The sequence below is a fragment of the Pelodiscus sinensis genome, chromosome 2, assembly GCF_052426305.1.
Source record: "Pelodiscus sinensis isolate ZL-2025 chromosome 2, ASM5242630v1, whole genome shotgun sequence".
Lineage (NCBI taxonomy): Eukaryota > Metazoa > Chordata > Testudines > Trionychidae > Pelodiscus > Pelodiscus sinensis.
In genome coordinates this window covers 8,471,836-8,498,888 of record NC_143053.1, presented here as the reverse complement: position 1 = coordinate 8,498,888, position 27,053 = coordinate 8,471,836, and the positions used below count along the sequence as shown (strand labels likewise).

At 48.7% G+C, this 27,053-nt stretch overlaps 1 protein-coding gene and 1 long non-coding RNA gene across 6 annotated transcripts in view; one reads left to right on the top strand and one right to left on the bottom strand.

Moving 5' to 3' along the window:
- Positions 1-27,053, bottom strand: part of PTP4A3 (protein tyrosine phosphatase 4A3) — a 170,086-nt gene that overhangs the window by 107,334 nt on the left and 35,699 nt on the right. For 4 of the 5 annotated variants that reach the window (XM_075920041.2, XM_075920037.2, XM_075920040.2 and 1 more), the window contains one exon: positions 16,958-17,081. The exons of the other annotated variant lie outside the window; for it this stretch is intronic. The gene's annotated coding sequence lies outside the window, so the exon portion shown is untranslated. The remainder of the gene's footprint in view (positions 1-16,957; positions 17,082-27,053) is intronic. 5 annotated transcript variants of the gene reach the window in all.
- LOC142826919 (uncharacterized) lies at positions 14,839-24,978 on the top strand. Its single transcript, XR_012901182.2, has 3 exons — positions 14,839-14,974; positions 22,524-22,589; positions 24,742-24,978. It is a non-coding gene; the product is annotated as an uncharacterized LOC142826919 (long non-coding RNA).

Sequence of the window (27,053 nt, the reverse complement as noted above, 5' to 3'; positions counted from 1 at the left end):
ATTTGAGACTGTCATGGCAACCAACTACTACTAAAAACCTGAAATTGAAGCTGAAATGATTCTGTGAAAAACAGTTGAAGCAGGAGTTCTGTGCTGCAAGCTGTAAGACCCTGTCATTCCGAATAATGGAAACTGGAAAACTTCTGAGTGACAAGACCCTCAGAGATAATTCACCTTAACTCTGCCCTCCTGTGTTCTTGACTAATCTCAGTTAACATTCTCAGAACACACTAACACTCCAAGACAAACTCCTCCTCTATACTTCCAATACAAGTAACATAGAAATACTATGGGAAAACCAGGCATGTTTGTGGCCCAGTAAGTAGTCCATTGCTCTCTTTTTCCAACAGCAGCTAGTTCTCCATGCCTCAGAGGAAGGTACAAGAAACCCCACAATTGTCCATTGGGGGCCATTATCCTACAATGCTGCATGAGGGCACCTAAATAACTACATAGGCCCACCTGCAGCCCCTCTCTCATGCTAATGCCTGCCTCTCTCCCCACCAATCTGACCCTCTGGTTCATGAGACTCTACACCCACCCCATCAGAGGAATCTCAGTCCAGGGAGTTAGCCTCCCCTCACCTCAGCTCCCATCCTCCAGGTAAGTATGAGTCACTCTGCCTCCTCAGTGGCCAACTATTTTTTAAAACCAGAAACAGGGTGTGTGATTACTGACACTCAAAACGTGGTTCTGTAAGAAAACCCACATATGGAAATGTATTTCCTTTAGGTCACAAGCAGTTCTGAAATGGAGAACTCTTTAAAAAGAGCTGCTGGTTCCCAGGCAGACAACCTAGAAACATTCGCAGTTTAGCACAATCTGCTTCCACTTCTCCTCCGTAAGGTTATTTGCATGAGCACAGTGTCTGATGAAATGCAAACATTTTACACCCATGGCAGGATTTTACACACTAAATTCCCCTGAAGCGTGAGAGAGAATTGGTGGCAGTATTCTTTAGATTTCAGACCCTACCGGTCTTACAATCAAGATCAAAACTGCTACAATTCTTCCAAAATGCAGCATTCTGAAACATCACAGGGCCAGAAGCGGCAGGATTTGGGGTTATTGCGCAGTTTCTCATTTTTACTGCACTCCGTTTGGGCGACAGCACAAAAGGTTCATTTTGAGTCTCAAAGGCTTTGTCTACACTTAACAGCTTAAAGCACAACCACGGAAACACTTTAAACCGGAAGCGTGGCCACGGTGCGAGTGCTGGGGGAGCTTTCCCCGGGGTCTGTGTAAACCTCTATGGGGGGGCGCGGAAGTAGCTAACAGCACTGGAAGTGCAGCTCCCAGCTCTCTAGCCTGGTTCATTCATGCTGGTGTTTACAGCGCTGTAACTTGCTGCACTTGTGGGCGGGGGAGCAGGAATTCACACCCGTGAGCCAGAAAGTTACCGCGCTATAAAGTGCTAGTGGAGACTCCGCTAAAGTCACCACCTCCCGCTAGTCTGAGCCGCTGTGGGATGGTTCCAAAGAATTCACGGAGCTGCCTGAAATCCGGTGGAATTCCTGGCAGCTGGCACGCCACAGAATCAGGCATTCTGCGGCATCACACTGACAACTGCTCATCTCAAAGGAACCATGCGCTGCAGGGCTGTCACTGCCTTACTGCTGTGGGATCACTGGGCATGGAGACAAATATTTCTTATTCACTTGCCTGGTGGGAACCAGGGAATCGAGTAGTCGGCAGGCAGCCCCGCTCAGTCCCAGCTCGTGCCGGGTGCAGGACCAAACCCTGCAGTGGCTCTGCAATTTAAAACGCAGTAGGAGCCAGGGGGCAGGCTGCCCGGCTACCTGCCCAGCCAGCAGCAGCCCCTGTGTGAGGGGCTCCCAGTGTGGAGTTGGGACCTTCCATGCACAGGGGCTGATTCATGACAGCAGATCCTGCCCCATTCCCCACTGACAGTGGCAACAGCGAGGGGGGGAAGGGCTGGGAAGCGTCTTCTCTTTGCTTTCCAAGCCAACACACCTCCACCCTGCTCTCTCCTCCCTCGCCCCTTCCGTTCCTGTGACGTGGGCCTTTATACCTTCTACGTATCCCCTTATCGCCTGATACCATGGCTCTCTACGCAGCCTCTTACACTCTCATGCACCCTTCTATTTGCAACCCCCCTCCTCCCTTCAAATCCCTCCCAAATACTCAGTGGTGGATGTTTACAACTTACATTTGTGACCCCCCCCCCCCCCAACCAGTGAGCTGGACCGTTTCATTTCTGCCACCTGTCTCCCCTCCCCCTTCCCTTTTCATCGAGTCAAAGGAGAGAAGCCTTGCTGCAGGGGGACCAGGAGACCAGTGGGGGGAGGGGCTAAATCAGCTGCCCGCCTGTCCTGGCACCGCAGAATGCGCTGCACCCCAGAAGCAGCTGGCAGGAGGCCCAGCAACTGGGAGCGGGGAGGGAGAGCGCACAGTGCTCCGTGCACCGCCCTTGTCCCAAGCACTAGCTCCACACTCCCATTGGCTGGGGACCTGCTGCTGGCTTCCGGGGTGCAGCATGGTCTGCGGTGTCAGGAGAGGCAGGAAGATGCCTGAGCACCCCCCCTCCACCGCACCACTGGGAACTGCTCAGGGTAAACCCCTCCTGACACCCCCAAAGTTGGAGTCCCCTCCTGCACCCCAAAACTCTCCTCCTCTGCCCCACCCTGGAGCCCACACTCTAGTCAAATTATGTTCGGTCACAGGCATCAACAATTTTCTTCACTCCGGTTTGAAAACGGCTGCTCTAGTCTGACCTTCTGCAGCACACAGCGCTCCCTCGAGTGCCTATCACATTCGTAATTCGGTGCGTCTGCTCCCGAGGGCTGTGACCTGCTGGGTGTAAGGTTAAGCATCTAGAACGTTAGTAGGGTTAGAAATTAGGTTTTATTTCAATCATTCAGGTTTGGGTCATGGCTTGGCAGGCAGCCCAATCTGACATGAAGGGTCTCCTTGAACCAGCCAGTTCACAACAGTTACGGCGCTGAAGCATCTCTTAACCCAGCATTTCCCAGAGCTCTCGCGAGGCCCCCGACCGGCTTGAGAAGGGTGCTTCTGCCTCTGGAGGGAATCCAGATGTGAGTTTGTGAACCAAGCCCACGATGGAAAGCAACAAACTGGGCAAGCATGCATCAGTTCCATTCCTCGCCACGCTCCAAAGATTCTCCCATCCTTACTGCTTAGCAAGCCATTTGCTTCTGCCCAATGCAGGCTTGGCCCGGTCCCACCCACAGATCAGGTTCTCTGTTTGGAAAGAAAGTTCAAGGGAGAAGGGAGAGAAAACCGGCTCCTCTGGAGAGAAATAGTCTCCCACCAAGAGTGAGCTTCTGCAAGGGGCTTCTGCGCCTGCAAACACAAGTACAGTTTACCTTGGCCTGCATAAAGCAACATTAGCTCAGCTTCCTCCTACTCTGAGTCAATTAGAGATGCAATTGAAATCTGCACAGCACTTCCCTCACGACCAGCCACCTAGCACCCACTGCACAGTACTGCCGCACACAGATCCATCATAGCACAAGAGCCTTGAGAGGAAGGGGGGAGAACACACACTCACACTGCAGCACAGCCTCCTGGAGACCACAGGACCACTCCAATCAGCTGCACTGCAGACTTGCCTCAGCCCATTACATGGTATCATGCAGCGAACTTCGGGCTCCCCAGCTGCCCTTTGGGCAGATTTACCTAGGGGAGATGATGCTCTTCCTCGCTTTAATGCTCACACAGCACCAAAGTAATCATAACCAGCGCTGTGCTGCAACCTCTCCCTGCATCGATGCCCAGCTTTGTATCTCGAAGGACGACAGGCAGCCCGATTGGTTTGTCTGAAATAGGGACGTAAGAGTGTAGCCGTTTAAACCAATGAACTCATCAGTTTCCCAAACTGTTACACGCGGCTCCCTGGGAGCAGGGCGGCAGGCGGGAGCCTGCACACGCAGGGAGTCCGCTTAGAAACCAGCTCCCAGGGGGCACTGGCTCCCGGGGAACCGCCTGCCACCCTGTGCTGCAGCCTCTGATACAGAGGCTGCAGCACAGGGGAGCAGTTGGTGTGTGTGCTCAGAGCTGGCCTTGGGAGCTGGCTGTCGCCCATGTGTAACCGTGTACCTGCTGGAATTTTCAGTGATTACACGGTTAGCAAATTACACACCTTTTAACATCCCTAGTCTGAAGTGGGGATGTAAGTAGTACTTTAAAGTTAATCAGGTAAACGATATAATGTTAATAGTTTAAACTGGTTAGCCAGGGGGTCTAGACAGCCCTCTGCAGGCAGGGGATGCTCCTCCAGCCCGGCCCTCCATGGACAGTGAGGCAGCTCCAACCAGCCAGAGTGCTGCTGTGCCATGGGGCTGGTCCAGCTGGCTGGGGCCCCACTGGCCAGGCTGCAGTGGCAGGGGGGCTGTACCCCCCCCAGCCCTTCAGTTAACCTGTGACCAGGTAATCATGCCAGTAAGACTAATGCTTGTCAGGTAACCAGTTAATCTTTTACATCCCTAGTCTGAAACAGCGCCCATCTTAACCACCAGCTCTCCTCTCCCCTATCCATTTGCTATGCCTGCTGGCAACGTGCACTGCTAACACAGCAGTTTCGCTAATGCAATGGCACTGCCATAGGTGTATATGGTTATTTACAGGCATAAGGCAGTGCCCCCGCCACCAGGAACTTAGAGGCAAAGTAACTTCTGCTCCCAGTGAAAGGCCCAGAGACAGCGCACCAGACTGGGACTCTAGAGAGCTGGGTTCTATCCAAGCATCCACCTTACCTGCCCATCCCTCAGTTTCCACATCTGTGAAATGGGCTAATACTGCCAACCTTCTTTGTAAAGAGCCTTGAGGTCAGTGGGTGAGAGGTGCTCTATAAGAATGAGGCATTAGTGCCACTGATGGCCTGGGGAGCAGAATGAGGCCATAGCACAGGGGTTGGCAAAAAGGCCTCCACGGGCTAGATCCGGCCCGCCAAGCAAGTTGACCTGGCCCACAGAGCCCCTGCCTCTCCCAGGCCAATTAGGCCCTGGGGGAAGCACGTGAAGTCTCCTGCCACCCTGCCCTCGCCCTGTAAGGAGTGCACTGTACTTAGAAGTGCCACGCGCTCCTGGCAGGGCGGAAGGAGACTTTGCATGTTCCTCCAGCCCCCAAGCCCTGACTGTCCTGGGGGGGGGGGGGGAAGCGCGTGAAGTCTCCTGCCGCCCTGCGAGGGGCATGGCGCTTCTAAGCACTGTGCATTCCTTGCAGGATGGGGCAGGGTTACTCCAACAACTAATTCCTTCAAAGCAGGACACAAAACCCAACTCTCTTGCAGTCAAGGTCAGAGGCAACCACATAGAGCCAGTTACCAAAGTAGCTTGCCTGGCAAGTGCTTCAGGGCAGCTCAGGTTTATCTGGGCAACCACCAGCCGCAACATCCCAGCTCGTCTGGGAACCTGAACGGAAAAGAAAGTGACTAAACTCTCCAAACTCCAGCCATAAAGCAGTCACTCACGAAAGGGGTTTCTGACATTAACAGTCCTGCAATTTCACGGATATCTGCTTTATATCCGTGGCTGTCTGCATTCGCAGAGGTGCATACAGATGCCCGCATATAGATGACTCTCCTGACAATCACATCTCCTAGGCTGGGACCACGTCACCCCACAAACTAAGTAGGAGCTGGCTGGGTCAGGATTTGAACTTTCCTTGCAGATGTCCCCTTCCAATGTGAAAGGTAGCAAGAGGCAGCTAAAATTCAAGGCACCAGGACAGTATTAAGCAACCACGTGCTGTCAGAGGTGCTCAGAGACACGTCAGCACTTGCGCCCTGGACAAACAGCAGCTCAGTGATGCTCTACATACCTAGCACTTGAAGCAGCACTGAGTTTCTACACTTTGCTTCCCAAGCTGTCATGCAGCGTTGCTACTCTGCTCCTGCTATGTCGGCACTGCAGCCACTGGCTAAGCAGGGCGTTTTATGCCTTCGTAGCTATCACCCAAGACGACCCAAAGTTCATGGCGAGCCAAGGGAAGTACTTCAGGAAGCCAACTCTCTGCAATGGCATGAAGTGAAAGTTGATGCATAATGAAATAGCCCTTGGAATAAGGCAGAAAAGTAGCGCCTGTTCCCATCTGCTGACTTGCTCTGCATGTGCAGCCTCTCTCCCCTACTCCTGCCAAAAGCAAAGCGTGTCACAATGTACTGTTTCCACAGCTCAGCTCTGGAAGGGTCCAACTTTCCAAGGGGCTGTGCTCTGTCACAGGGAAGGGTCCAACTTTCCAACAGGGCTGTGCTCCGTAACTGGGGGCAGAGGCTGACCCTGGGACTGCAGCAAGGACAGAAAGCAAACTGATCTGGTGGAGAAGGGATGGGAACCCTTGTCTTGCAGGAGTCTGGTATTAAACTGGTCTCTGCCAGGAGGGATGGAATTCTCAAAGTCACCTGCAATAAGCAGCACCTATCAACGTGGCAGCCACTGGGTACTCGGCCTCCGACTGGCCCTGGGAACCCCTTCGGAAGCATGAGAACTGGGAAACGGGCTGAGCAGCTGTCCCAGGGAGACACAGCGAGTGGAGCTGGGAACAGAACCGATCCGTGCGCTAGCCATTAGACCACAATGCCCTGCCAGGCCAGTGTGGACTCTGATCAGCATGACTCGCATGTTTCTAAGAGCTCTCTCTCACTCACTCACTCACGGAATTATATAATACTAGAGCTGGAAGGGACCTCGAGAGGTCTAGTCCAGTCCCCTGCTCTCATGGCAGGACCATCTAAGACCATCCCTGATAGGTGTTTATCTAACCTGCTCTTAAATATCTCCCAAGATGGAGATTCCGCAACCTTCCTAAGCAATTTATTCCAGTGTTTCACCACCTGGCAGTTAGAAAGTTTTTCCTAATGTCCAACCTAAACCTCCCTTGCTGCAATTTAAGCCCATTGCTTTTTATCCCATCTTCAGATGTTAAGGGGAATCATTTATCTTTCTCTTCCTCCTAACACCCTTTTAGGTACTTGAATGTTGTCATGTCCCTTCTCAGTCTTCTCTTTTCTAGACTAAACAAATCCAGTTCTTTCCATCTTCCCTCATATGCCGTATTTTCTAGACCTCTGAACATTTTTAGTTGGTCTTCTCTGAACCTTTTCCAATTTGTCCACATCTTTCCTGAAATGCCCACCTGAATGCTCTACACCGGCTGCCACTAAGAGAGAAGTTCTATACACACAGGGAACCGCGTGCCTGGAATATAGAAACAAATAAGCATTTCCTGCATTCCCTCCACCATATTCTCCTGACCTAAGACTCAAATTACCCCCAGGCATTAGCACTGTCTGTTACCTCTTGAGGTGTCTCTCAATGGCAGGCAGAAGAGAAACAAAAAACTAGGGGGCCGTGCCCCCTGCTCGCTACGTTCGCCAACACCCCCTCTGGGGACAGGCAGCCCCAGTCTCCCTCCCACCCCCGCCTTCTTCTGGCCACTGGGTAGGTATTACTGCCACCATCAAGGAGCACCTGCAGAGAGTAGGTAGGGTAGAGGCACCGCACCCAAGATTGAAATAGCAGAAAGGCCTCTTCACTGCTGTAGACCTGCCAAGCCCATCACCAGTCAGTCCCCTGCTCCCCCGTCATTATTGTTAAAAATCCATGGTCCTTTTCAACAAGGTCGGCGGGGAGAAAGGAGGTGGATTCACCTTCCGGCTTGAGCTTTCAAGGTGCACTTGGGGCCCACTGTTAAGCGTTTCCTGTATGATTAGGTACTGCCCTGATTAGGCCTCAGTTGGAGTATTGTGTCCAGTTCTGGGCACCACATTTCAAGACAGAAGTGGAGAAACTGAAGAGGGTCCAGAGAAGAGCAACAAAAATTATTAAAGCTCTAGAAAACATGAGCTATGAGGGAAGGCGGAAAGAATTGGGCTTGTTTAGTTTGTGAAAGAGAAGACTGACAGGGGTCATAATAGCGATTTTCAAGGGAGAAAAATTGTTCTCCTTGGCCTCTGAGGATAGGACAAGAAGCAATGGGCTTAAATTGCAGCAAGGCAGTTTTAAGTTGGACCTTAGGAAAAACTTCCTAACTGTCAGAGTGGTTAAAAACTGGAATAAATTGCCTAGGGAAGTTGTGGAATTTCCATCTCCGGATATTTAAGAGCAGATTAGACAGACACTTGTCAGGGATGATCTAGATGGTGCTTGGTGAGGGCAGGGGACTGGAATTGATGACCTTTCGAGGTCCCTTCCAGCTCTAGTGTTCTAGGATTCCCCCCCTAAATACACATGGATAAGAAGCATCCATTTTTTGGTAAAGGAAAGCTAAGGGTCTCACTTAGTCAGTCCCCAGCCTCCAGAAGGTGGGACTTTAGACCTGCTAGAACTCATGAGAGTTAAGGGCATGAGCTTTGAATGAAGTTGCCCAGAGCTGCTGAGACACCTTTTTCAGGTAAGCGTCACTCACCTTCATTAAAAAACAAACAAACAAACAAACAAAAGCTAAGCAGGCTTCAACCTCGCAGGATGTTTGTGTCAGCTTTTGAGAATGTGGTATCAGAGATATCTCCACTACCTGCAACTGCCCAGCCACAACCTTGCCCCTTCTGCGTGTATGAATGGTATGGTCCTCCACTGTTTCTTGCAACACAGCAGTACATTGTTCTACACATGCATATCTATAGTCACACAACAGAGCACGGTCTCTTCCCATAGCGCACTGCTTTGCGCTGAGTTCTCACTTTACAGCCTAGTTTTCACTTCACTGTCACCCAGGCACTTATGTGCCTTGCGTCGGTAAAATCATTCAAATCGAAACACCTGCTCCCTATTACTAAGTTCAGACAAAACCCTGGGCCAACAGATAGGTCTTCTGTCTTGAGGTCTGCTCAATGCTGGGTTTGACAAGCCCCGGAAGGGAGCAGGTCACAGATAAACAAGAACCAATGAGAGGGGAGGGGGGATTAGCACTCAGGAATGGCTGTCCACAAACACAACACTTCAATGAAAAGAAAACCTCTGTTAGTGCCAATAGACCTGCAATGTTCACAAGTGATGTAGTCTTAAGCAGGCCAGCCAATAGACTTAGAGGGAGGGAGAATCACACAAGCAAGTGCAGCTACCAGAGTGCAATACACCCCACATACCTACACACATTTCCCACCAGCCTGCACAAAGTGTTCCATAGGCTGCCATTTGCCTTGGGAGTGCCTCATCCGATACTGATCAAGCCTTCTTTATTTATTGGTTTTCCTTTGGCGCTCATCACCATGGTACACAAGCACCTCGAAAACCAACAGACCTATCCTCACAGTGGTAAAGAAATATCATCATCCTCATTTTGCATACGGAGACTGCAGCACAGATATCGAGTGCCTTGACCAAGGTCGCACAGGGAGTCTGTGGCAGAGCCAGAGACTGAACAGAGGTCTCTACAATCCAATACAGTCACTTAACACAATGCCATGGTTCTGCTTTTGCTCAGCTTTTAAGTGCACCCCACTCCTCCCCAGGAGAGAAACACCAGCTGTTCAACGCAACCACCCCTGGCCTCCTTCTTGTAGGCTCCATTGGAGTGTGAATAACAACAACACAAAGTGAACTAGGCTCAAAGCTGGGCAGCTATTTGCTTTCCAGCTCTGCCCCTCCCCACACCACCACCCTTCCCTTCTGCATTTCCAGCCCCCTCCCCACATGTCCTAGTCACTAGGGATGAGAATGAGAAACAAGTAATCCTAACAAGTGATGCTTCCTGGATACTGTTTAACCATTATCCGGGAGCAGCCTGCCAAGGGGGGAAGGCTGTTCCAGCCAGGCTACGGGCTCCCAGCCCACATGGACTGGACCATGTTCAAAGGATCCCCCCAGCAGGCCATGTGTTGAGCCCCATGTAAACCCAAACCACGCAGCGGGCCACAAACAAATGGGCCACGTGCAGCCCACAGGCCACATGCTGAGTAGCTCTGGACTGGAGCAACCTGTGGTGGTACTCATGCCCCTGTCAGAGGAGCAGAGCCTCAGCGCCTGCAGAGAAGATGGCCGGTAGTTGGGCCTAAGCAGCAGAGATCCGCTGCGAAGTGGTCACTCCCTTGCTCCTGTTTGCAAATAGGGCAGAGGAGCCGCGGGAATAGCCCTGCCCGTTTTGCCCCTATAGGGCCGTGCCCCTCTACCCTACTTCTGCTGCTGGCCCAAACAGCTCCGTGCCATGCTGAGCCTTGCCGGGCAGACAAGATCAGGCTTCTGATTCTGGGAAGGCCATTTGCTCTCAAGCAGCCAAAGGAGTCAGGGAGTTCCCTTGTCCCTGCTCCCAGCCTCTTTCTCAAAACCATTTATTGTTTGTATTACTCTAGTGCCTAGGAGCCCTCATCATGTTCCAGGGCTATACACCATGTGCCAGGAGCTGTACACACCCAGAACAAAAAGACTGTCTCTGTTCCAAGGAGCCTACAATCTGAGTTTAAGGGAGGAGACAATCGAAGGATACAGGCAGTCGGTGGGGGGGGGGGGGGGGAGGGTACTTGTAGTCATTACAGGTATTGCTTGGGGAATATTAACCACAGAAGCTGCCTTTTCAGAAATCCAGAAACGCCAAAGCGTTTGAGACACCACAGCTTGGTGAGGGTGTTCCTGGAGTGACCGGAAAATGTACGTTGCACCCTCGGACACGGTGCTGAGCAGGCTGTCTTCTGAGAGCTGTCTACGTTCCCAAAACGACGACATCTGCATTCCTCAATGTGTTTGCCAAGGGTCAGGCAGCGTCAGAGCGCGTCTCTCAGCCAGGGGAAAGTCACGTAAGACGGGACACGTGGTTGTGAAACTTTCTTTCCTCCCCCCCCTCAGAAAGAGAGTTCATAACCTAGCACGAGGAAGCCGCGATAACACACTAAATTCCAGTGTAAGCGAACCAGGAAGGGGTTAGCCCAGCAAGACCTTCACAGATCAAACATCAGGAGAGTCTCTTTGGCACACTGGGGAGGTAAGGGAGAGGCTAGCACTAGCGGAATACCTGAATGCCCGCTGAATGGAGGCACTGCAGGAAAGAGCAAGACACCTGCTTATAAAACTTAACTCCGCAGCAAGAGCCAACCCTGCTTAGGAAACCACACGCCCCGCTCGGCAGCTGTCACCTTTCGCCTGCTGCGAGGACGGGTCTTTTTACCCTTCCCAAAAGAACCATCGAAAGCAGGAGCAGCGGGAACATATTCTCCTAGCGGCTTTTACCGCTCCCTGTGGCTCTCCTCAGAAAAGGGGCGAATGCTTCTCATTTTGCGAAGGGTTGTTTTCACAAAGGGGGCTGACGGGACGAGCCGCGGTGATGTGGGCGGAGGGAAGATAGGGAAGGGGGCCGTACTGTTTCAAGCTCTGCCCCCAACCCAAGCTCTGCCCACTCCTGCCAAAACGAGCAACTCACCAGAGCACTCCGGTTTGCATATTCCGCCCCGGAATGAAAGAGTTAGCAAGGAGATATGGAAAGAGACACCAGGATTTAGAGTCAACATGCTATGGCGATGGGGGGGGGGGAAGGGGGGGGAAGAGGACAGCTCAGCCCCTCCACTATCATTGCAGGCAGTTTGAAGAGTCAAGCAGACATCACTGCCCTGGATCTGCAAGGTGAAGAGACATCACTGCCCTGGATCTGCAAGGTGAAGAGACATCACTGCCCTGGATCTGCAAGGTGAAGAGTCTCTGCACAGCCACAAAGGGCCCAGAGGCTCACTACTGGCTTAAAAATTAAGGCATTTGCCAGGCCCCCCCCCCGTCCCTCTCTCTCCAGGACTGGCCTTTCTTCCCCCCCCGTGTATCCTTAGGTAACAAACTGTCTGAGCAGGACAAGACATCAAAGCTGATGCATGCACAAGGGTAAGTTACAGGCTGACAAGTGGCATGGACATGGGAGAACCTACGGCTGGGGGAGGCAAGTTCCCAGCCTCGCCCCTGCCATCCATGGCCCTGTGGAAACCAAGTGCCTCCCTACTGTAGGGGCAGGCCAGCCTCCCACAGCCGGCACTGTGTGGCCCCAGCTCCCTCCACCATCTGCAGCCCAGGAGAGCGTGGGTGGCACCTCCAGCCTTCTCTGGCCCCGGCAGGAGCACAGGGGAGAGGGAGGAAGGTGGCATGCAGCCTCAGCCTTCCTTGGCCGAAGCATGGGGGTGGGGGAGCAGCACACGCCCACAGCCTTTCCTGGAGCATTGAGAGGGCAGCTCTCCTGACCTAGAGGATGTTGGTGGGGCAGGGACGAGGGGGTAGTTTGGGAAGGCAGTAATTCCTTGCACTGCCCCTTTGCACACTCCTCTGCCTTCCGGCTACCATCCCGCCCTTCTGCCCCCTGTGCCCGGTGCTAGCATTCCAAATGACAACTACACACTGCATTTGCTTGCCTTCGCATTTGGGTGCAATAAGCACCACCCGCACCTCACAGGCCAAAGACTAAACTGCGTGCATGCGCACATCCCCTTCAAGGATGATTATGGCTGTAAAATCAAGCAGGCAGGAGTTAGGAAACTCCAGAATTAAGGAGCATGCTCACTGTGGAAGGGAATTTAGCTGCAGGTCTCCAGCAAATCTCCATGGGTAGTTTTTCATAGTTTTTTGGGGGCAGATTTTCATAGGGAAGACAAAAGGTTCATGGTTCTGGACAGAAGGACCATGACCCCCTCCACCACTTCATCAGATGATGAGCTGGGGCTTTAAAAAAAAAACATATTATAAAACATCTTTTTCCTTAGCCTCGCCCTCTGAAACTGCTGAGCTGTTTTGGCAGGAAAAAAAAAAATCAGTGAGAGGCAGACACCTGGCATGAAAGTTTCAGCCCAAACTGTTAAAGTTTGGCCAAGTTATAAGCAACTGAAAACAGAACGAGTGAACTTTAACAGATGGCAGTACCAGCTCTGCCGATTACATTTCACAGCCAGGGTAGAATATGTACTGTGCGGAAAAGGGTTAATTATTTTCTGGAAACAGAGCTTCCAGTTCACATCTGCACACGTCAATAATGCCTTTTAAAATAGCTTAAGAAACCTACTTTTTTTTTTTTTGGGAAGACATACACTTACATATGTGCAGAGCAAGGCTTGTGAACTAAGGCAAGACTTTCTCAGACCCTAGCCAAGCATCTCAAGAGCTCTGGAAAAGAGCCCTAAACCGCAGAGTTTCCTATCTCCAACATATCTGAAATCCCATCAGATCCAAGAAACCACTTTTTAACCTTGAGCCAAAAGGGTTGGCGGGGAGGGGACAGAGAGGAAGCCCAGTGAAAATAGGGCTTCTTAACGTCACCAGTGGAAAGGGAACTACTCTGGACGTTCTAAGTCTCCCAGGGACCGAGGTCATCAGGAAGTGTTTAAGATTTAAGTCCCCCTACAAGACTTATTTCAACATTCCTGTCTTTCCTGAGAATGCCCCTTCTTTTCCACTTGATGCTCCCCTCCCCGCTTCCCTATTGGAGCTGCTTTACTGTTGTGCTTTAATTACTTGCTTTGAAATTCAAATTCTCAGCAGAGTCCAGGGTGGTCTTTCCATGTCAGTTCCTATTGCAATTGTACTCATGTGCCTCTGAAATGGCACACCAGGCTGGAGTTTCAAAAGCAGGACAGATTATCCCCCTCCCTGACAGCCTCTGCACTCAAATGAAGCATTTAAAACTCTCCTTTAAAAATATTATTTAATGCATATGGGATCTGCAGGAATGGATTTGTGGAGAATATTCCGACTAGCCAATGCGAGCCTGTCATGCTGCCAATCTGGTTTAGAAGGGAAACCAAAAAAAAGCTGAAGACTGTCATTTATTTATGAATCTTGAGTCATCTCCTTTAACCCTCCACAGAAGTGCAGACAATAGGACGTAAGAACAGCCATACAGAGTCAGACCAAAACTCCATCTAGCTTGGTACCCTGTCTTCTGACAATAGCCAGTGTAGGGGCTTTAGCAGGAATGAACAATTATCGAGTGATCCATCTCCTGTCATCCAGTCAAAGGTTGAGAGACATCCAGATCATGGAGTTATGTCCCTGACCATTGTGACCAATAGCTAATTCTATTTGGAACCCAGTTATATTTTTTGGCCTTCGCACCATCCCCTAGTAAAGAGTTCCACAGGTTGCCTGTGCCGTGGGAAGAAGTACTTCCTTCCTCAACAGGCTTTTCTATGGTTCCATGAAACCTGCTGCCTATTTATTTCATTAAGTCACCCCCCAATTCTTGTGCTTCTTGAAGAGGCACATCAGTGCTTCCTGTTCACTTCCTACATACCAGTCATGATTTTATTAGCCTCTATCCTATCGCCCTTCAGACACCTCTTTTCTAAGATTCAGTCTTTTTCATCTCTCCTTGTGCACAAGCTCTTACATACCCCCTAATCATTTTTGTTCCTCTTTTCTATATCTTTTCCAATTGTATTGTATCAGTTTTTGAGATAGGGTAACCAGAACTGCATGCAGTATTGAAGGTATGGGTGTACCATCTCTCTATATATTTTAGAGATTTGTGTGTCTGTCTTTCTGTGAGTCTGCCTATTCAAGAACTCCTAAACAATAAAGAGTTAGGACCACCAAATCTGGTGTGCAGCTTCCTTTTATGCTAACATAAATCAAGGCTGGGGTTTGGTTGTGCCAGGAAAGTGCCTAGAATTTGATTGTTTTCCATCACATGGAAAGGGAGAGGGCTAAGTGGAGGGATGCTACACTCACAGGCACCACTGGGGACAGTGAGTGCAGGGAATAGCTATATCACAGAGTGACGGGGGGGGGGGCAGCCACATCACAAAGGGAGTGGCCATCTGAAGATGGGGCTTGCCACTTTGCCTGCCAGCGGTCCAGGTGAGTGGCCCCTATGTCCCAATCCCCTTCACTCTGGCCCTCAGCCCAGCGCTGGACCGGGGCCGCTGTGCACCTTCCCGCCCAGGGAGCACTGCCTGGCTATGCTGCATGGCCACAGCTAGTCGGCCTGCGTGGCCCCCACTGCACTTGGGGTGGGCCCAAGGAGCACCGGCAGGATGCTCGCTTGGCCTGCCTTGGTGCCCCCCCCCCCCCCCACCCTTTGGCTCTGGCAACGCTGGGTAAGTCTTCTAGTGGATTTATACAACGGCAATATATTCTGTTATCGTTTATCCCTTTCCCAATGGTTCCTAAAATGGTGACCTATTTTGACTGCTACCGCACAGTGGGCAGATGTTTCCACAGAACGATTCATGACGATTCCAAGTTTCCTTTCTTGAGTGCTAACAGTGAAGTCAGACCTCACCATTCTGTATATATAGTTAGTATTATAAAAAAAACAACAAAACACGAGTACTCCCTGTAGCACCTTATAGACTAACAAATGATTTTTAAATACATACACACACACACACACACACAGAGGGCTCAACAATCGCGGCGAAAACCACTCCTAAGAATTTTGGTAAGTGATCAGGAGCCACACTTCCCTATTATATTAACGGAGGAGCTGTGGGGTCTGGGAGGGCGTCTGGGTGCAGGAGAGAGCTGTAGGCAGGGACTGGGGTGCAGGAGGGGCTGTGGGGTCTGGGAGGGAGTGTGGGCACAGGAGGGAGCTGTAGGCAGGGATTGGGGTGCAGGAGAATTTATGGGGACTAGGAGGGAGTTTGGTTCCAGGAGGGGGTTCTGACCTGGGTTTGGGGTGCGGAAGGGGGTGCTGGGTGCAGGCTCTGGCCAGGAGGCACTTACCACAGGTGGCTCCTGGCCAGGGGCACAATAGGGCACTCAGGCAAGCAGGCTGCCTGCATGCCATAGTGGCCCCATGGGGCTCAAAGCTGCCACGCTGCTGGCAAGCATGTCTGTGCGCATCCCGAGGGGGTGAGAGGGAGGCAGCACACAGAGACACGCTTGCTAGTGGCAGCCAGCCACTTGTGGGAGAGGCATAGCCGGGGCTGTGGCAGGCAGGCAGAGTGCCTGAGCACCCAGCTAGGCTGGGCTGTGGGCCATGGGAGCCCACAAGAAAACATTTGGCCTATGGGCCGCAAGTAGCCTGCCATATTTTGCCTAGGGATGCGAAAGTTAACTGGTAAACCTCACCCTTAACGAGTGAGGCTCACCAGTTACGGTTAACCTGTGGGGAGGAGGGGGCTAAAGCAGAGGGTTTCTTCAGCTCCCCAGGGTCTGCCGCAAGTGAGGGACACTCCAGCCCGGCCGGAGCAGCCCCCACCTCCCTGGCCCTGGTGGGTAGGGGGACAGCTCTAGCCTGGCCCCCATTTAAATGGGATTTTACATCCCTAATTTTGTCCACCTCTGCCTTACAGTAATATAAACATTAGAACAGCCAGACAGGGTCAGAGCAAAGGTCCATCTAGCCCAGTATCCTGTCTGCCGACAGTGGCCAATACCAGATGCTCCAGAGGGAGGGAACACAACAGGTAATCCATTTACAGACAAACAGAGGCTAGGGACACCATTTCTACCCATCCTGGCTAACAGCCGTTGATGGACCTAACTTCCATGAATGTATCTATCTACTCTCCAGCTATTTTTTTGAACCCTGTTAAAGTCCTAGTCTTCACCACGTCCTCTGGCAAGGAGTTCCATAGGTTGACTGTGCGCTGAGTGAAGAAAAACGTCTTTTTGTTTGTTTTAAACCTGCTGCCTATTAATTTCATTTGGTGACCCTCTAGTTCTTATATTGTGGGAATAAGTAAATAACTTTTCTTTGTTCACTTTTTCCACACCGGTCATGATTTTATAAAAGGTTTCTGGGGACAGTGTTTGTGAATTACTAGTGGAAAGGGTGCTATTTTTATAACTATCTAAACATAAGTTGCCCAGTCATGTTTGCAACTCAAATATTGCAGCACCTAAAGATAAAACCAACACAAATGTGATGGTCTTCCACTATATCTAGTCCAATCTGAGAGAACGGATGGAAGTTAAGAGTATAGTTAGGGAACTAGATCAGTGTCGCATGGTTACTAAAAATAAAGAAGGTCAAGTAAGGATAAGAAGGTACAAATAAGGATATTCTTAACCTGAAAATCCTCTTAAACAATCTTTCCATGTAACGCAGCGCAACAAGGAGATCTGTGTCCTACCTAATTCGATAGGGATGTCCTCGTAAACCCAGACAGATCCACTGCCTGTTTTCAGCAATTTCATCTCCGTTTAATGGCTCGTATTCTGGACTTGTTCTTCTCAGGCACAACCTATGATCTGTATCTGCGGAGGACAAAACCAGATCTCTCATTTATAGAGGCCCCAGACTGTGCTATAAACATTGTGACCAACAGAAGTAGAGCAGTAAATGTTTATTTGACACAGGAAAAAGCTCATCAAAGTTGTTTTATACAAAAAAATAAGTTAAGCATGGAAATTCCTCCTTCTAGGGATACCGACATCTTTTAAAATCCCCTGCTGAGCCAATTAACATTCCCGATCGCTGTCACTGGAAAAGATTAGAGAAACTGGGCATAACCTCAGCCAGCTCACGTATAAAAATTACAATTTGATTTGTCTACACTAGGATTCAAATGTACATTAAAATTCACTTTATTCCTAGAGTAGACGTCCCCAGTCTTCCCACTTTTAGCACAAACCAAGGGAGTAATTTTACCACTCCTCTTCCAGAGAACTACTCTCATTATCACATACTCGGGTTATTATCTCTTAGCAGTATGAGTTCATGTATCCTCCTCATTTGCTAAACATACAGCAGAATAACACCACGTTGTTGTACCTAGGTCCGCACTCAATTCCTTTGCTGTACCTAGGTCCGCACTCAATTCCTTTGCTGTACCTAGGTCCGCACTCAATTCCTTTGCGATTATCACTGTGACTGGCAGAGTTAATGCAGCCAGCCAGGAAGCTCGGAGCCCTCAGAGGCACAACCCCCTCCTCCCGCCAAGGCGAACATTGAAAAACAGGACGGCCCGTCTTGCTTGAAGAGAGAGAACCCCACATGAGGCAGGTGCGAGTCACGGGGGTTAAAGAAAGAGGGAAAAGCTCCCGTCTCTGCCCCACTCCTCTTGCAATCCAATCGACCTTAACGGCTGCTGGTCGTGGCATTTCTGCCGTGAGTCATCCAGCGCTTAACCCTGGCAGTGTCCTGGTGAACCTTTCCAAAGTATGGCCCCAGGTAGGTACCCTAGCCACTGCCTGCGTCCCCCCCACACGCTCCCCGGACAAAGGAATTCTTTATGTCCCCATTCCACAGACACACTGAATAAAAGACCAGCTGGAGCCTGACTCTGAAACCCAGCAAGAGGGGAGGGTCTTGGAGCCAGGGCTGCAACCTGAGCAGGACTGCCTACTCCGCTATTATTCACCCCACAGCTTGAGCGCCATCAGTGGTCAGCTGACCTAGACTGGGCTGCGAAACTCACTTGGTGCTTCTGGTTTTTCTTGGCAGCACAGAGATACCGAAGTGACTTTGCCCAGGTCACCTGGGAAGCAGGGACCTGAACCCAGGTTAACCAAGACCCCCCAATTAGCTCCCTGGCCACCGGACAATCTTTCCCTCTTCTACTCAACAGGACTGCTTATAGGCTTTGCTGAATCAGGGCCAGAAATGCCACCACTACCACAACATTAAGTGCACAGATCCTTTTCTGGGCCGGAGGATGCTGGCTCACAGAAAAATCAGTCGGGGGCTGCACAAAAGTGATAAGCACTACAAAAAAAACCCAACAAAGTCCACATTCCCCTTGCACTCCAGAACCTAGGGGAGCAGACTAGTATATTTTGTGGGCCCCCTATGCTCTGGGATCCAGCCAAAAATGAGGGGTTCAGTCTGTGGGAGGGAGCTGCCATGAAAGAGGTTTTGGGTGTAGATTGTGAATGGGAAGGAGGGTGCAGGAGTGGGCTGGGGGTGGGTGTGTCTGGGAGGGTGCAGGAGTGGGCTGGGGGTAGAAAGGCTGGACAGGAGGTAGGATGCAGGAGCAGAGTGGAGGTGCAGGGATGGGGCAATAGGGAGCCGCAGGGCTGGAGCACCATCTCCCCAAAGCTAAGGGGAACTCCACGCCTCAGGGGCCGGATCCAGGCAAGCCACGGGCCGGATCCAGGCCCTGGGCCATAGGATCCCCACCTCTGGCCTATAAACATCAGACAAGACACTATAGAACATCAATAAGCCAAAGACCTTGTCGATTGCACACTCAAGACAACTCATTCCATCAGCGGGAGCTCTGGGGAAAGACAACAAAAATCCCTGTCAGGAAGAGACGGTTCTCTCTCTCTCCTGCTTGAATTTGGAGAGAAAAAGATTTCTAAGCAGAAGATCTCTGGTAACGCGTCTCTGAAACGCAGGATACATACAGCCAACACATGAATTCGCCTCCAACTGCAAGCCCCCATTCCTGGAAATTCTCCTTTCTCTTCAGAATTCATTGTGCCCCAGGCAATTTCTACTGGGGATGTAATAGTGTAGTCGATTAAGCGATAAGCAAAAGCTCCTAGGTTGATGCTATTGACTACACGCATTCCACCCCCCACCCCACCCCCGCCAGTACATTTCTTAGCAGGCTGGTCAGCAGCCTGGCTCAGTCCCGACTTGTGTCATGTCTGGGACCTATCCTTGCTGTGGCTCTGCATTTAAAGTGTATTAGGAGTGAGGAGGGCAGCCAGCCTGGCTCAGTTCCAGCTTGCGCGGGGTTCGGGAATTCAGGCCCCCCTGGACAGGGGCTGCCACCACCCTGAACTGCTGCATCTGTATCAGAGGCAGAAGCACAGGGCAACAGGCAGTCAGTTTATGAGGGGAGTAGGTTTTTAAACTGGCTCCCCTTGTGGACCAGCTTCCAGCTGGTATCCCATGCTGCTGCCTCTGATACAGAGGCAGCAGCGCGGAGTAGCAGGGAGCTCCTTGATAGTTGGGCTGCAGCACACTGGCTGCTGGCCCCACCCCCGGGGACTAGAGAATAGTTGAGTAACCAATAAGAATTCATGAGGTTAATGGACTATTCAATTAACCGATATTTAACATCCCTAATTCCTACAGACTTGTATCCCTAAAGACAAAACCCAGGAATTGTGCCAACAGCTGGTAACCCAGGCAAATTCCTTTGATGTCAGAATGCCTATAAAACACTGGTCCTTGACCTGTGCACTCCAATAAAATAAACATAACTTAACAAAATTATCACAGCCTAGTCCGGTGAATGCTCTTTCATTCTGCCCTTGGAGCTTTACCACTAACCTTATCTGCTGCCAATTTTAGCAGCTAGCAGAAGGAACTTTTACCCAGCTGTAAGATATGCTTATGCCAACTCCCAACTATAGTGCAGTTATAATACAAGCTCAAAACACACAAGGTGAACCCCCCGGATGGTACAAAGAAAATTTTTAATTTAAAAATTCAGCCTCAAGGCAGAAGCTCATGCCTCAAACATCTGTGGCAAAGACTTCTCTTTACCGTTGTGGCAACTACAAAGTTAGATGTGCAACCACCCATGCAATGCACTATATCCAATTCTTCCCTCTGGTTATCTCTTCTCTAAATCTTCTTTTAATCAGATTATCTTCCTTAAAGTGCCAATTGCCATTTTAAAAAATAGCTATCAGAATAGATAACAAAGAAGTTACAAACACCCAAACAAAAACCTATTAAACACATCACAGGAACACAATAAAAACAGGCAAGATACTCAGCTTTTGAGAGAAAATCTGTTTCACTTTTCTGTGACAGTAGGAAATAGAAATTCAAATTGTCACTATTTTAAAGACCTGCTTACTCTAGTAAAACCCTTATCTAAGTTGCCCTCTCATGCAAAAAGAATGACACCACCACAGTGGAAAACTAGTGTTTTAAAGGAGTCTAAATAGGTTGATTTGATTTTCAAGGCAAAAACTTTTCAAAGCACGGATATAGTTTTCAAAATTGCCTAAATCAGCTCAAGTCCCATTTTCAAAATTGAAGCAATTGGGAGGTTAATGAGACTCTAGTACTTGTGAAGACCATAATTCTAATCTCTAGAAATGAAATTGTTAAATTCATATTTAGGCACCTAAACAGAAGTGTGGACCATTTCCCTAGGATGCTGGATTTAAACAGACTAACTTTTAGACATCCAGGTAGATTCTTTTGAATGAGGCAACTTTCAAAAACCTGTTAAGCAGAAGTCCCTGAAATGTTCCTCTTTGGCTCTCAGCCATCTAATCAAGGTAAGTAGGCTTTCAAGCTAAGAAAATATGAAGTCAGCAAGCTAAAATCTTCATTCTTTCTTAAAAAGCAATTCAAAGCTCGTGTGGATTTAAAACATGGGCTTGTTTCTGATTCTAAACTTTAAAAAAAGCTACTCAACCAAATTACTTCTGACTTGGTTTTAGGCTCTCTCAATGAGATCTACCAAATAAACCAAGTCTGAAGCCCAATCTGTACAAAGACATTCTAGTTTGAATCATAGTAACAGGCATATTTGTAATGACAGTGATCTGTATTTTTTAAAAAAAGAGACACAAGGTAGGTGAAGTAACATCTTCTATTGGCGCAGCTGCTGCTGTTGCAGAAAGAGAAAAGCTTTCAAGCTCCACAGAGCCAAAAAAGACCTCTGTAGTGCTTGAAAGCTTGGTCCTTTTCACTAGGAGAAGATGGTCCCCAGAGTTCCCCCTTACTCACTTTCTCTCTGTCATATTCTGGGACCAACAGGACTACAAAAATACTGCTAAACTAGATTTGAAAAACCTACTATCAATACAAAGCAGACGGAGCTAACATGAAGATTTCAATTTTAATTGTGTTTCCTGATTTTGCAGCATTTGATTTTCAGCCCTACTGTTGCATTAATGTGAGAGATTGTTCAAATAATTATGCTTAAGGGTGGCAGTAAAATGTGCAGTAAAGCTTTTCCACGGTTTACATACTCTGTTACATCAACACCCAGCTCCCGCTTCCTTATTCCACTGAACTGATTTACATTTTTTACCTGCAAAATAACTAACTTCTTGGCACTGGTTGAAACTTTGCAACCCAAAAGTTCCAAGAAAACCAAACCTCTTCATGCACCAGTTTGTTCATCAATAGTCTGTTGTTCAAGGGACCTGACCCTGCAGACAGAGAGAGAAGCACTGTAATGACAGCAATATTTTTGGTTCCTATGTGAAAGCCCCTGTAAGGCTCAGCTGCCAAGTCTTGCAAAAGTTCCCAGGAAACTAGCTAGTTCGCAGAAAGGCTGCTCCTCAGCAAATTGCAAATGGAGCATTCCCTTGCTGACTTACCACCACCTTGAAAGGAAGGTCACATCAATCGTAGTGTCTGAGAAGCTGCAAAAATATTTTAGTAGCCAGCAAAGGGCCAAATGACCCATGAAAGCTTCCCTCTATATCAAAACATTTCAGAGATTTAACTTCCAGATAATTTTCAGCTATCTGTCCAAGTACTCTACTTTTAAAGTGCTTATATAGGAAAAGTGACTATAACTTACCCCAAAACTTCCTTTCTTCTACTCAAAAAAGTTCACAAAAGCAACCTACCCAGCACAAAGATTATAGTTAGAGGAGCTAGAATTGTCTTGCCCTCTCCCCACTTTCCTCCTCCAGTAGCTGGGGTTGAAATCTGAAGGAAGCTTTTATATGAACGTATTATTTTAATAACCTATGAATTAAAGTTTACAGGACTTAGCTTTAACAAAGTAATTTTGGCAGTATGTAATACTGGCTGGGTCTCCACAGGTATGGCCTCCCCAGCCTGCCTTAATAGACAGATCTGGTTTTGCCTCCATTGAGCTCCGAGCATAGGTAAGTTCCAATGTAACACACCTGCTTTCCTTCCCTTTAGAAAAGGAAATTTCCAGTAAGTTACCATTTTCCAACTTTTTGAAGGGAAGGTCTGCAGATTCCTCACAACGGGACTCATTACCACAGCAATGTGTGTCACCGATGAGGAAAAAGAGAATGATAAAAGAGATTTATAGTAAAGATAGGCATCAATTATAGCAGAAACCAGGGTGTTCCATTGGTAGGGTTTCTCTTCCAATGATCATGCATGGAAGATGACCAAAGGTAAAGCCCAAGACTCGGTACATGGCCCAGATCTCAGCAGACCTTAGAGACCCCAATTTGTACCACAAACCAGGTGCAGAATCATGAGTTTTAGAAGGCAGCTGTAAAAGTTGTGGACCAAGACAAGTGAAGTGACAAGACAGACAAAAAGATCAGTGACTGGCTGAGCACAGCAAAGATAAAGAAGAAATCGGTTATCGGTATGCACAGCCTTTCCTTCAATAGCATGGACCAATAAGTCCTCCACCTTTAATTAAGAAAACGTAGTGAAGGGAAGAAAACATCACCAGGAGGCCATGCTACATCTCTTTATGTTTCATATTAGTAGCTGAAAGCTCATGCTGTCGCACAAGTGTAAATCGTAAAGTCATGTAAAAAGAGCTAACAATGGCTAAAAACTTAAAAATTGGATGGTAACAGACTGCAAACCCCAGAGACGACTGAATCTGGTGCTTGTCTGAACAAGAACAGCTCTCAACCAGGTTTGTAGTTGCTTGTATTACTTTGCACGGACTCAGATGTGTCAGGTTTCAGAGTGGTAATCTTATTTACCCTTGAACCTCTTTAATCCAGCAAATCTGGCAAACAAGGTATGCTGGATTAAGGGTTTTGCCTTGCAGGGAGGGCACCGGGGCGGAGTGGTGGGGGGAGGTGTGTGTGTTTGGGTGTGATGGGAATGGGATGGGGCACATGTGGCTCTGCACCCCTTCCCCCGCTCTCAGGCATGGGTCTAACCAAAGGTTTATCTACTCTAATACTCAGTCTTCCAATAGTGACTGATGCCAAGTGCTCCAGAGAGTACGAATGGGACAGGGAATCAAGTAACCCATCCCGTCGCCCATTCCCAGCCCTGACAAATGGAGACTAGGGATCGAGTGATGGTTGTGAGAGTTGGATACATCTTCAAACAGTGTGGGGCCACCCGAGACTCACTGTTTTTACTGTTTACTATGTTCTCCATGGCAATAAAGACAGATCATGGGAGAAAGTGCACTATCATAATTGAGGCCAATTCACCTCTTCATCTGGAATACAACTTCAATAGCCGTTCTTGCACAAAAACTTGCCTGCTATCTACACTGCACGCGGGTTCTTGCGCAAGTAAATTTACAGTATAGCGTTGTAAAACAGGGCTTTTTCTGGAAGACTTATTCCTCCCCTCATAAGGAATAAGCCCTCTTGCTCAAGAGCTCTTCCACAAGAGGGCAACATTAATTTCTTGCGCAAGAGGCCCCTATGGTTAAAATGGCCATGAGAGCCTTCTTGTGCAAGAGAGCGCCCACACTGCCATGGATGCTCTTGCGCAAAAGCACATGCCAGTGTAGACACTCTCTTGTGGAAGACTTTTTGCGCAAGAACTCTTCTGCAAAACAGTTCTTGTGCAAGAAGCTACCAGTGTAGACATAGTCAAAGCGTCTTGCCCAAAGTCAAAATCTGCGGTGGATTATGGTAATGAACCCATGTGTTCAGGGTCCCAACCCACCTCCCTAACCAGTGAACCTCCTGTCCTGGCTGCTGGCTTCCAGTTCCAAACCAAAAGAGCACTTTCATAGAATCATAGAATAGTAGGACTGAAAGGGACCTCGAGAGGTCATCGAGTCCAGTCCCCTGCCCCCTTTGAAGGCAAAGGTACTCAGTAACATATCACCGCACACTGTCGCTACTTTAATTCCTAACTTTTTCTTGACACCTGTCTGACATTTGCACCTAAGGATCTCAAAGCACCTTAGAGACTGTTGAACAGCATGGATTCGCTTTGCATGCCACTGGAGTGCAGCTTTTGTTAGTGTGCAACACAGCCACCATTCCATAGAACTCACCACCACTGCATCTGGCAGAAACAGCAGGGTGGAAAATTCAGCTGATTACATTTCTTTTTGCTTTGCAGAAAATAGTTACCTAGTCTGAAACACGAGCTAACCTGCTTCGCACTACAGACTGTTCTATGGGATCAGCAATAGCCACAGGTGGTCAGGACCCAGGTTTTACAGCTCCCCTGGAATGAAAAGCAGCATAGCATCCCAGCACTGCCAACTCAGAACCAGCCAAAAGAGTCTATACAAACCTCATTGCCATTCCACTCAACCACTTCCTACAGTGCCAACCCAATCACGACTGGGCTGTACACCACTTAGCTTATGAAATCGAACAGACTTGGCCTGAGCTGGTACGGACATACAATGTTCATGAAACTGGTGCAATAAATAAAAACTTAACACTCTGTCTTTCCCCTTCCATTCCTTCTATCAGCACATACACAAAAAAGGCCATGATTTGATTTTGCCTAAGAAGGATATGAGAGTGAGAAGAGGCTTCACTTTGCTTTCTCATAACTCATCACTAGTTTATGTTTCATCCCTTGAAGCAAAATAGTTATATTGGTCAAATCCTAAACATTAGTTTCACATTTTGAGTCTTTGAATAGTGCTCTGCTTTGTTTACTAATATTTAGTATTTCGGTTCAAATACATCTTCAAAGTGCAAGTTAGTCCCAACATCGGCCCTAAGAAAACAACAGCACCACAAGTAAATTTTCAAAGTTGGCTGTCTAACCAGAGACACCTAACCCCAAGATGCCTCAAACTGCATACCCAAGACAGCAGATGTGATGGGATCTCCCAGAGGTGTGCTAAGTCTTCCTAAATGCCTTCTGGAGCGCCCCACCACCTTGTCCTGCTGGGCCAGAAGCTCTGGTTTCTCCCAGACAAGGCACGGAGTTGGGGTACCAGCCTCCCCCCCCAAAAAAAAGAGTAAGACAGGGGCTGAAACAGTTCTGCTCTGGGAGGGTTCAGTTATAAGGACTTGACAGCACGCTGGAGCACAGCCCTCAAAAGGGACCAAGCCCCCAAATAAGTTTCTCGCAGAGAAAGCTCATAAGTTCGCTCTCTTTATCAATGAAAGAGAGATACTCACAGGTACTGCTGTAGCTCCTCTAACCCCCCCCCCCCCCACCTCCCCACACACACACCCCGGAAACAATTATTTACTCTGAGTTTGATAATAAACAAAAGTGTTTTATTAAATATAAAAAGTAGGATTCAAGTGACTGCAAATGAAAACAGACAGCCCCATAGCAAATTACTAATCTAAAATAAACAACACACCCCAGCTAATCCTAATTCACCAAGAGAGATTGTTAGAGATCACAATTCGCACCCTAGTGCTGGTAAAATCCTTCAAGACAGAGTTGATCTTTTCTCTGGCCTGGGGTGAGCAAACTCAGGCCCAGGGGCCAGATCCGGCCCGCCAAGCATTTCTCTCTGCCCCCCACCCTCCAGCTGGTTAGCAGAGGTGCATACTTACAGCTGGCAGAGTGTGTTCAGCTACCCCCCCACCTTGCCCCTCTGCAGTGAAAGTGTTGGTAATGATGTTAGACCTCCCATGGTTCAGTAAATTCTCTGGTTTGGCACTGGTCAGGTCCCAAGGGTGCCGGACTAGAGAGGTTCAGCCTGTAGTGTATAGAGCAGAATTAACAAGCTATTGTAAGACACTTTAGTTCGTACTGACTTCACTAGTGCTTCTTAAGTAGCCAGTTGCAAAACTAGATGAATATCTAGATGAATTGATAGATCTCCTGGAAGACCTCTACATATCCCTGGGCAAGAACCACTGCTCCAAATCCTACTGTCTGAAGTCAAATGAAAGAGAAGATTGAAGGTTTACAGATCCTCCTTCAGAACTGCAAACTTACAGTTTTAAAAGTTAAACAGATAAAAGCAACTGTCCATGAGTTCTGGAACTTACAGATCACACACAAAGAAAACACAGGAAAGTCACCATCCAATTATTGCAACTATGTGGGAAATGAAAGTCAAAGTCGGCAGGACTTCCAGGACACATTACAGCAGAAGAAACAATGACTGCTAGCGTCAAGGCTGCAGAATTATCTTCACCCTAACCTGGCGTCCTGTATCAAGATCACTCAACTTTCTAAAGTTTTTGCCTTTCAGACTGAAGTTTCTGCCCAAAACTGAAGGTCTCTGTCATGTTTGAGCAAAAATGTTCAGTCATTTTTGGAGCAGAGAGAAAGAGGAAAGTTCTCTTGCTATGTTGCTGAAGGCTGTCATACCATGCATGCATGCACAAACTATCTTCTACACACCCAGACGCTTACACACAAGTCCAAATTCCATTTTCCGTATCTAGGGCTGGGCATAACGGTGAGGTAAGGCACCCATAGCTTTTTAGGGCTGGTCAGAT